The sequence below is a fragment of the Lissotriton helveticus genome, chromosome 9 (genome assembly GCF_964261635.1).
Source record: "Lissotriton helveticus chromosome 9, aLisHel1.1, whole genome shotgun sequence".
NCBI lineage: Eukaryota > Metazoa > Chordata > Amphibia > Caudata > Salamandridae > Lissotriton > Lissotriton helveticus.
This window is the reverse complement of record NC_136070.1, coordinates 183967549-183977968: the sequence shown is the minus strand read 5'-3', so window position 1 is coordinate 183977968 and position 10420 is coordinate 183967549.

Sequence of the window (10420 nt, the reverse complement as noted above, 5' to 3'; positions counted from 1 at the left end):
TGGATTAGGATGCACATTGTAAGCAGGGGAAAGTGCCAAGCTTTGCTTAATAGATGGGGCTGGAACAGAGGGCGGAAATCAGTAGAAGGAAACGAAGTTGGCTGGAGGATAGTGGGACGGAATGGCAACAGATTCAGAGCCTCATTGTCGTGATTGTACGCTACTGTTTGAGTCCTGACAGTGAATGGCTGAGCTGATACCTCTTTGTTTGTTTGTTATAAAAATATATTTTTTATATTTATCTAAGATTACTGAAGCGCAGCAGACACACTTTGAACATGGATCAGAACTACAACTCTTAAGAACAACGCTGCCCAGCCCCCGGGATGTGGGCAAAGTAGCTGTGTGATGTGCCTTATGTATATACGCTGCCGCCCCCAGGGTTGTATGCGAACTGCTGTGTTTATCAGTGATAACTTTCATAATACATTTAAAAAAAAGATTCAGGGGTTTTGACACGGAACTAAGAATAGGCTTCCCAGCAAAGCCTATTTACAGGTTATTATGGCCGGAGGAGGGAGTCCCAGGGATCAGGTTTTTTAAATTGCGCTTCGTGTAGCCCAGTATTCACCAGAAACTTCTGCGAGGTCCCCAATATTTCAGCAGTAACGTATGGGCCTGTCTGATCTATCGGTATGGAAACCGATCCCTCCCCTTGTCCTACGCTGTCCTAATTAAAGTACATACCCGTAAAATTGAATGCACTGAAATCACCTACATAATAGGCTTTCATTGGGACAGGATTGTCAAAATAATTCTGACTATTACTATGACCGGGGTGCTATTAAGGACCCCTATGCACTCCCCGTCCAGTACCTCTACCTTGTTTGTGAAGTAATGGGCATTCAGATCGCCAATGTCCATCCTGTTTACAGTATGCACATTGATTCCGTCCCAATCGACCAAATGCCAGAGAGTCTTGAATGTTCCTCCTTGGAAGGTCAGCTCTAAACACTCCAAACCTCTACCTTTCTGTGGCCCATAAACCTGGTTCAATAACATTTTAGTTTTCAATTCTTTATTGTTACCCTCTTTATAGGTCTCGACCTCTGCCAATGTGCTTGCGCATTGCAGATGTCGTGATCTTTAGTAGGCGAAACATACTCTTGAACAAGCGAGGATTCTCCCCAATGCATGTGAGGTACTCAAGCGCGACGCTTCCCCAGTGAGCGCATGGCCTCACTTCTCAATCACACCCCATATGGTTGCTCCCTCCCACTCGCTCGCACATCAAAGGCTGCTGCTCCCCCGCCCACCCCTCCCCCCACAACAATGCCGAGAGCTTGTTGCTTGCTTTCCCTGCCACACCACCCCATCGTCTGTCCTGCTTTAATTAACGCCAACATTCCTCCGTGGTGCTTCATGTTTCCAGCATCTGTAGATGTTTCCTGTTTTAAAAACATTTCCTCCCTGCTTTATAGCCACAGAGCTCACCGTGCTTCCTGGGACCCGTTCCTAAGGTTTGATTTTCTTATCTTTTTTTTCCGTCTTTTAGTCTGCAATAATTATTCAAAACATTTATTTTAGTAAGCTCAAATGTTAAACGTTAATGTAAACACACTAAGCTGAACAGCGTTTCACTTTGCATGAATGCTAACAGACTCTCCGCCAGCAGCTTGGCGCCGACACCCGAAAGGCGACAACCATGAAGCTGCAGCGGCCCTTGCTAATGACCAGCATCCTCCTGTTCCTCCTGGGTAAGGACTGGCCTTCCGTCTTCTTCTCACACAGCCGCCGTGTTCACTTCCTACGCCCTATTGTGTTAAGTCCATAACCTTGCTTTTTAGTGATCTCATATTATGTAGAATACATACAGTCATTGCTGTCTTTTTAACAGCTCTTTGGAGTCTTAAGCTTACAGGACGATACCTTTCACGTTAAATCCAAAACTACAAGTCCCAGAATGCTGAGTTGTGTGCTTAAAAGAGTAGCCTGGCGAAGATGTTCCGCATGAGATTTGGTCGTCGGACATGTGTTTTTTTCTCCATACCACACGCTCCAGGCAGGAGATGAAAATTTGGTTACGCAGGCATAATCTTGTGTAATTTTGCTTTACGTTTTTTGCATAATTATGCGCAATCCTGTATGGGAACGTCACAAACAAGCAAAACACTTTCAGGTGCTTGTGTTTTTGGCGATATTATTTTTAATGCTAAAGTGTCCTCTCCTCACATCCATTTAATTTCACGCTAAAATGTAGCGCAAAATGGGAGTTTGGCATTACAAGAGTGTGCAGAATTTTGTCAAAATGTCACCTATTTACATAAAAGCAAATTAAAAGAATTTGATATTCCCTAACCCAGTCCACTTGTTCTCTTTCTTTTCTTTCTCACTGTTTATTTTCTTCTCTGTGGGTTCCTTTCTCTATTTCCCCCCTCTCTCTTACAGATACCTTTATATTTGTTGTGAGTCTCACAATACCAAATTATGTCTTCAACAGTTTTCCATCTTTACCAGACCCCTCTCGCTGCTAGTTTCACATTTACCAGTTATGCCTTTTATTTGGGCTTACGGTTTTCAGCTTTCTCACATCTATACATGTCCCACCTGTATCAGACTCCAGCCATTTTCTCTCTTCAGCAGTGTTCTATTCACGCCAGTTTTATCTTTCTACAAAGACTTTACTATTGACGCCAGTTTCCCATTTACACCACTTTGATCTCTACACCAGTTTCCTATACATCAGTTACGTACTTTCACCAGTTTCCTCTCTTCACCGATTTCCTGCAATCTCCAGATTCCACTCTTACCCCTCTTCCTTTCTACATCCATTTCTCCCTGTACCAGTTTCTTTCAGAGGTGTAGCTATCAGTGCAGCAGGTGCAGTGACTGCCCCTGGAGTACGGGAGTCTGTGATCACCCCCTGCCCCCCTTCCAGTATCACTATCGTAGCACCACCTCAGCACACAGCACCACTTCAGCACCAGTCAGTGTAACTCATCACCACTAAAGCAGGACTACTGCAGCACCACCTGAGCTTCACTCAGCAGCCCCCGAGCACCACCGCAACTACAACCCCGCCACCTCAGCGCAGCATCACCCCAGCACAGCACCACCTCAGTATCACTCAGCAGGACAGCATCACTTTAGCGCCACCTGAGGACCACCCAAGCACCATTACATCAGTGCAGCACTACCTCAGCACCATATCAGCATAAGCGCAGCACCACTTCAGCTGCACTACCGCAACCCCACATGAGCGTCACTCAGCTGCATCTGAGTACTACCACACCACCTCAACATTGTTCAGCCCCAGCACAGCACCACCTCAGCACCAGCGCAGCACTACCTCAGCACTAGCACAGCACCAGTGCTGCATCAACTGACTACCAATACAGCACCTCATCATCACTTGGCACCACTCAATGCCACAGCATCACTCAACACCACAGCATAACTCAACGCCATAGCATCACTCAGCACCACTCAACGCCACAGCACCGCTCAACGTCACAGCACCCCTCAACGCTACAGCACAACTCAACGCTACAGCACAACTCAATGCTACAGCACCACTCAATGCCACAGCATTACTCAACGCCACAGCATCACTCAATGCCACAGCATCACTCAACGCCACAGCATCACTCAGCAACACTCAACGCCACAGCACCACTCAACGCCACAGCATCACAACGCCACAGCATTACTCAACACCACAGCATCACTCAATGCCACACTCAATGCCACAGCATCACTCAGAACCACTCAACGCCCCAGCACCACTCAACGCCCCAGCACCACTCAACGCCCAACAGCACTCAACACCACAGCACCACTCAACACCACTGCACCACTCAACACCACAGCACCACTCAACACCACAGCACCACTCAATGCCACAGCATCACTCAATGCCACAGCATCACTCAGCGCCACAGAATCACTCAGCGCCACAGAATCACTCAGCACCACTGAATGCCACAACACCCCTCATCGCCACAGCACCACTCAATGCCACAGCACCACTCAACGCCACAGCACCACTCAGCTCACAGCATCCCTCAACGCCACAGCATTACTCAACGTCACAGCATCACTCAACGTCACAGCATTACTCAAGGCCACAGCATCACTCAATGCCACAGCATCACTCAACGCCACAGCATCACTCAGCACCACTCAACGCCACAGCACCACTGATTGCCACAGCTTCACTCAGCACCACTGAATGCCACAGCATCACTCAGCACCACTGAACGCCACAGCATCACTCAGCACCACTGAAGGCCACAGAATCACTCAGCACCACTGAAGGCCACAGCATCACTCAGCACCACTGAACGCCAGAGCATCACTCAGTGCAACCATTCAACAACAACTGGTTCTGATATGTTCTCTCAATGTTTCAAGCTTTATTACAAATGTCCCAAAACATGTTAATATTTCACTGCTGTTCTTGGATTTGCATCACAATATTATACAATGAACATAATCTTCCCAAAAGTTATTTACAAAAGTTTAAGCTATTGCCATTATAAATTACAATACCTTTTATTTAAGTATTAATTATTAAAAAAAAAAGCCATTGTTATTTGTAATATTAATACATCTAAGTCATGTAAATACAACACAGATTGCAATACAAATGCTATAGGTGTCACGTTTGCGAAAGTTAAAACTATTGGCATTGTAAATGACAAAGCTATTATTATCGCTATTTACAAAACCAACACATAAATAAAATATGTGTCACTTACAATACCAATTGCTCAAACTTTCCTAATGCGAGACCTATTGCTTTGCAAATGCTTGTTTCTCCTTCTCTTGATTGACTTGATTCTCATAATACTGGGCCATATCCAAAATCTTTGGCAGGGCAGAGGATGCCCACGTACTTTCAGCTACTTTTAATTTCTGTGAAATTTCAGGGAACAAGTTAGCTAAAAATGTGTCTACAAATAAATGTTGACCTATATCAGACGTCGTGTCTTGACCACTATAATCATGAAATGCTGTTTTAAACCTTGTAAAAAAGTCAGGGTCCGACTCATCCCTCTTTTGTTTGCAGGCTACCAATTTCTTTGGTGGGACTATCTCTTTCAAATAAGTAATGATGTGACCCGGTAAATTTAATATAAGCTATGGTGGTTTCTGCCTTGCTTTCCTATCAATATCTGCCGCTTGTAATTGCACCCAAGTAACACCAACGGCTGCATGGTCCTGTTTGCGGACCATATGCCTAAGTTCAGGGGGCAATATTAATCCGAAAAACATGTCAATATCAACTAAAGTCATAGCGCAAGAAGTTGTGGGAGCATTCAATTCATCATAAAATGCACTGGGGTTTTTCCTAGGGTCAGGCAAAGAAGTTTTAAGGGCCAATACGTCTGATTGTTTCCCATTGATACTGGAACCCAGCCGCATTAACACCCTGATGTGACCTCCGGCTGCTTGAAACACGGGGGTCGCTTCTCGTATAGGAAAAGCTTTAGTTGAGGCCGGCATGAGCCTCTTAAGTTTTCTTTTTTGAGTAAATATATCTTCTCCTGCAACTTTCAAGGGGGCAGCAGTCAATACTCCTTTATTTCTCCTGCTACTTTCAAGGGGGCAGCAGTCAATACTCCTTCATTTGTCCTTTTACATATCCTAATTAATTCTCGAGGAGCTTTCTCATTCATATTAGTCCTCCAGTCCTCTACTAGTGCATTAGCCATTTCCCCTACACTATACTGCTGAGTCATTTGTGGGTATTTGTGTCAAAGTTGTAAAAACCTCGTCCAATCGTATATCGTCATCCCGGATCCATTCACAAGCCCTAACCAGTAATACCACTTTGTCCTCTTCCGTAAGGATAGATATATATGCCGTTGTTTAGGAGTTAGGGGTGTATGAACTACAGTCTTTCTATCAAGAACAGGGGTAGCAGCAGAGGCAGTAGGTAATGGAGGATACATTTGAACTACTGAAGTAACTGGGGAGGCTCCGTCGGGATGGGATTTGGCGCATAAGGAGGCGGGGCTGGTCTACAAAGCATTTCTTCAAATTCTGAATCCTCCTCTTCTAAACCCTTAAGTCCCACTTCTTCCTTAGTCACATATGCGTTCTGCAATTGAAGTTTAAATCGTCTCTCATCACTCTCTACACTTTCTTCATGCATTTTTAATTAGAGCTCCTTGATCTTCTGCATGATAGTCTGCTCTTCAGCTTTCTTCCTATCCTTTTCTTCTTTAATTTGTTTCTGTTTAATATATTTTTTCCATAATCCTAAAGCATCAAACATACTCTGCCTACTTTTTTTGAAAAGTTGTTCCTCTATATATTGCAATTTATTTGAATCAAGGTACCATGAAGTGGCCACTGTAAACTAGCATCGGCCTTTGTATATTTGTTCCACAGTGGACTAAACTCTATGGAAGAAATACCATATTTAATGTACATTTCATAATTCGGAGTGCCTTCTAAAGGCGCTGGCTGTCCTTTCTCTAAAATATATTTCCTGCTGCAGCAACAACATAATGCACGAAGTGTGCTCAAAACAGGCATATTTACCAAATACTTCTGAACAATAGCGTTAAGAGACTCTTATACCAAAACCAAAAGATGAGAAAAAATTCTCACATTACCTGTCAAAGGCATTTGCAAATGACCTTTCAAAAATAAAAAAAAAAGACAACCAATTTGATCCTACCTGATCGCAGTGCTCCAACTCCCACCTGCCGATCCTCAGACCAATAGATCACCTCCAAAATGCCAACCGAAGAGCCCCAGTTGGTAAAACACAGCCACCACAAAGGTCAGGTCGTTAAGCTGAAAATCACCTTGGCCGCGAGAGCAAGTCTCACTCTGTGGGGAGCCCCTTCAGTGTTTCCGTCTTGTCGAAACAACCTCCTTCTGGTCCAGCTGTGTCCCCCAATGGGGTCCCACGCTGGGCGCCAATTGTAGAAATGAGATTCTTATCAGTCTCACCGGTGCAGGGACACCTTTCTTGTCTACAGGTTCAATAAATAAGGATCGACACTCGAGTGGAAATAAACACAAATGTATTATATCTCATGAGATGGCTCCGTCATACAGACACTACTAGTGCCTGAGAGGGAACAAACGAGAACAGCTCTGCCTTTTATACAATCTAGGCACCATAGGAGTTCATCAGAAAACCCCTTAGTCATGGTTACATCACACTTTACATAACCCTCTTATGACAATTTTGTATAACACTTACACAACCCCCTTACACAATGCCTACATGCTGCACTGTACAATCCTGATAAACCCCTACCCACGTCACTTTCATAGATAAGCAAGGGAGGTTACAGGCATTGATGGGCTAACAGTTTAAAGATCTGTGCATGTAGGCCCTTTGGCAGGGCAGGGCAGCTTGCTCTGACACGCAGACGTTATCACTGTGACCAGCTTTCAGTGAACACGCAAATTCTAATTTAAAAATTCCTCATAGAAACACAAAATGGGACTGCTGGGCAAAATGGCTGGTAGCAGAGGCTAAGTTAACAGAATCCAATTTCTTTACAGTTTAACACTTTTATAGGTCGATTCCGATCCGGTAAAATGCGCTCCGAATCGTCGTACGGAGAGTTTTTTCCCCATACGAATCGTACCCGTAGATGTCCCGTACGTACGACGAAGTACGATCCGTACCAGGTGCCAAACTCCGTACGAGTCGTACAGGACTCCGTACGACTCAAATCTCCGTACGAGTTTCACTTGGAACCGGCTGTACGCGACATCACTACGGTTCGCGGCTGGTTTTTACGACCCAGCAAGTACGATTCGTGTTGGGTACGCGCCGTACGACCCTTTTCCTACGGGAGCCGAAAACAGTCGTAAATGCAGAGTTCGCGCCAAAACAGGTACGGAACGCCCCCCCCAGGGTACGGCACGTACCCCCCATGATCGCAGGGATACGCGCCGTACCCCTGTGATCATGCGGGGTACGTGCCGTACACCCAGCGTACATGGGGTACGCACCGTACCCCATGTACGGTGGGTGTACGGCACGTACCCCATGTACGCTGGGTGTACGGCACGTACCCCGCATGATCACAGGGGTACGGCGCGTACCCCTGCGATCATGTGGGGTACGTGCCGTACGGTGTGTAGGTGATCGTGCGCTTTTCCGTACGAATCGACGTGTACCGTACAAATCGCGTCCGGGTTGGCCGATCGGGATCGGAATCGTCCGGTCGTACGGCGTCCGTACGAGTCGTACGGAAACGGCTCCGGATACGATTCGTACGGACGGGGATTTTACCGGATCGGAATCGACCCCTTAGTGTCCAACCTCTCCCCCAAATTGGGTTAGACTGAACTGGGAATAGTAAATGTCCCCCCTTTAGTTTGCACCACCTTCCTCAAATTGGTTTAGATTGGAATAGGAATTGTAAATGTCACCACTATAATACCAACACTTTCTTAAAAATTGTTTATGTTTTGAGAGTGATTATTTAATTTGATGAAGTTAGTGTAAAATCCATTGTTTAAATTAATTGTATTTGTGTGTAGTATAAATAATTTGTGTTATTTAATTAGTATTTTTGGTCTTTAGACATATAATAAAAATATGTAGTTGCGTGTTTTTAATAACTAATATTATTAATTACATATTTATACAGAATAAAGACATTACACATTTTTCTAATTTTATTTATGTTTTCAAGGTTTATTCAATGTATATTTAAACATTTTTAAAACATATATTTGAACTTAAAAAGAAACATTTATATATAGATAAATAAATAAAAACGTTTTAATGTATTTTTATATTTAAAATGTAAATCATATTTAAATAGTATTGTGTTGTAAAATTTCCACTTTTTTCCATTGTTTAACATATTGTCAACCTTTGTACAATTAGCCCCTTTCAATTCCAATCTCCGCTTGTCTAATTGCGGGGTTCCATTGGGTCCTCACTTAGACCTTGTTCAACATATATGTTTTACCCTTGCCTGGTATTGTCAAGACTTGGGGTTTTGAGATCCTATCATATGCTGACAACACTCAGCTATCATTTCTATTGATCAGAGACACACGGAGGCACGAGGAAATGTAATAGGATATTTCACAGCAGTAGCTAAGTGGATGTGGTCACATTGTCTGAAACTCAATTCAGAGAAAACCGGAATACTGCTCTTTGGAGGGCCTTGCAGAGTTTAGATAGACTCTTGGTGGCCTCTTAGGTGCTGCCCCTAAGCTGAAGAGGGTAGTTAAGAATGTGTGATTTTTAATGGATGATTTATTTTTCATGCAGGACCATGTAAATGCAGTTTATTGAAAATGTTTTGGTCTCCTATGCATGATGCGTAAGCTTTTTTGCTGGATCCCAGTAGAGTGGCGAAGGAACATGACTCAAACATTGATCATTGATCATGAGTATGCTAGATTACGTCAATGAGCTGTACCCGGGATTGGCTGACTTTCTATTTACTCGCTTTCAATCTATTAAAAATGCGGTACTATACTGATTTGTAACAGCACCCAATTTCAGCTACAGCTTGCTTGAATTCCCTACATCGGCTTATTCAATATTTAAAATGTATTTCTCATTCTTTTCTATGGGGAGAAGGCCTTTTTTTAGTTTCATTTAGTAACTATGTTTTTTAATCGGTATCTTCTATTTTGCAGTCTATTTGTGTAATTTTTAGGCTGATTCCCAGAATCCAGGTCACCGTGAGGTGCTGCTGTTGTCAGAAAAGGTAAGGCATTTTCTTTTCTTTTTTTATGGTTTTGTTGGTGGGGAAGGTGTGGCGGGGAGGTCTAGAGGTTAGTTATAGTGTTGTTTGTGGGGTTTTGTATATTTAGTTGTATTAATAGTAGTGTTTCTCACTGGTGTGTAGTTTTGGGTTTCCATACACTGTTTTAGTAATGTATTGTTACATTATGTTTGATTTTTTGTGCCCTCATTTGTGATACAGGGTAAGGAGTACAGACAAGGAAAAAGAAACAGAATGCAGGCAAGTCTGAGAATCCCCCCTTCCTGGTCCAAAGCCTCATCCAATATTCTGTAGGAGTTTCATAATGGTCCTGGTGCTCCTCTCTTTGTTGTTTTTTCCGTCCTAAGCATTGGGCACTAGTGTCACCAAACATTATAACTGTTTATGTTTCTCTAGATCAGCGTTTCTCAAACTGTGGTCCGCGGACCCCCAGGGGTCCGTGACACATTCCCAGGGGATCCGCAGGACTTGAGTGCCTAAAGTCGGCATAAAAAACTAAACACTCACGAGCCCTCGCAGCACATAAGGAGGTGTGAATATACTTGGCGCCCGGGCGCCAAGACTGCCATACAATCTGCCCCTCAGGCTCCCCACACAGGAGAGGTGTGAATGTCCTTGGCGCCGGGGCGGCAAGACTGGAATGAAATCGGGCCAATCACCATTCAGCTGTAGGTGTAAGCTGAAGGGTGATTGCCCTTATATTGTGTTATTCAATCTGCCCATCACTCCAACGGGCAGGAGGGCTCTTC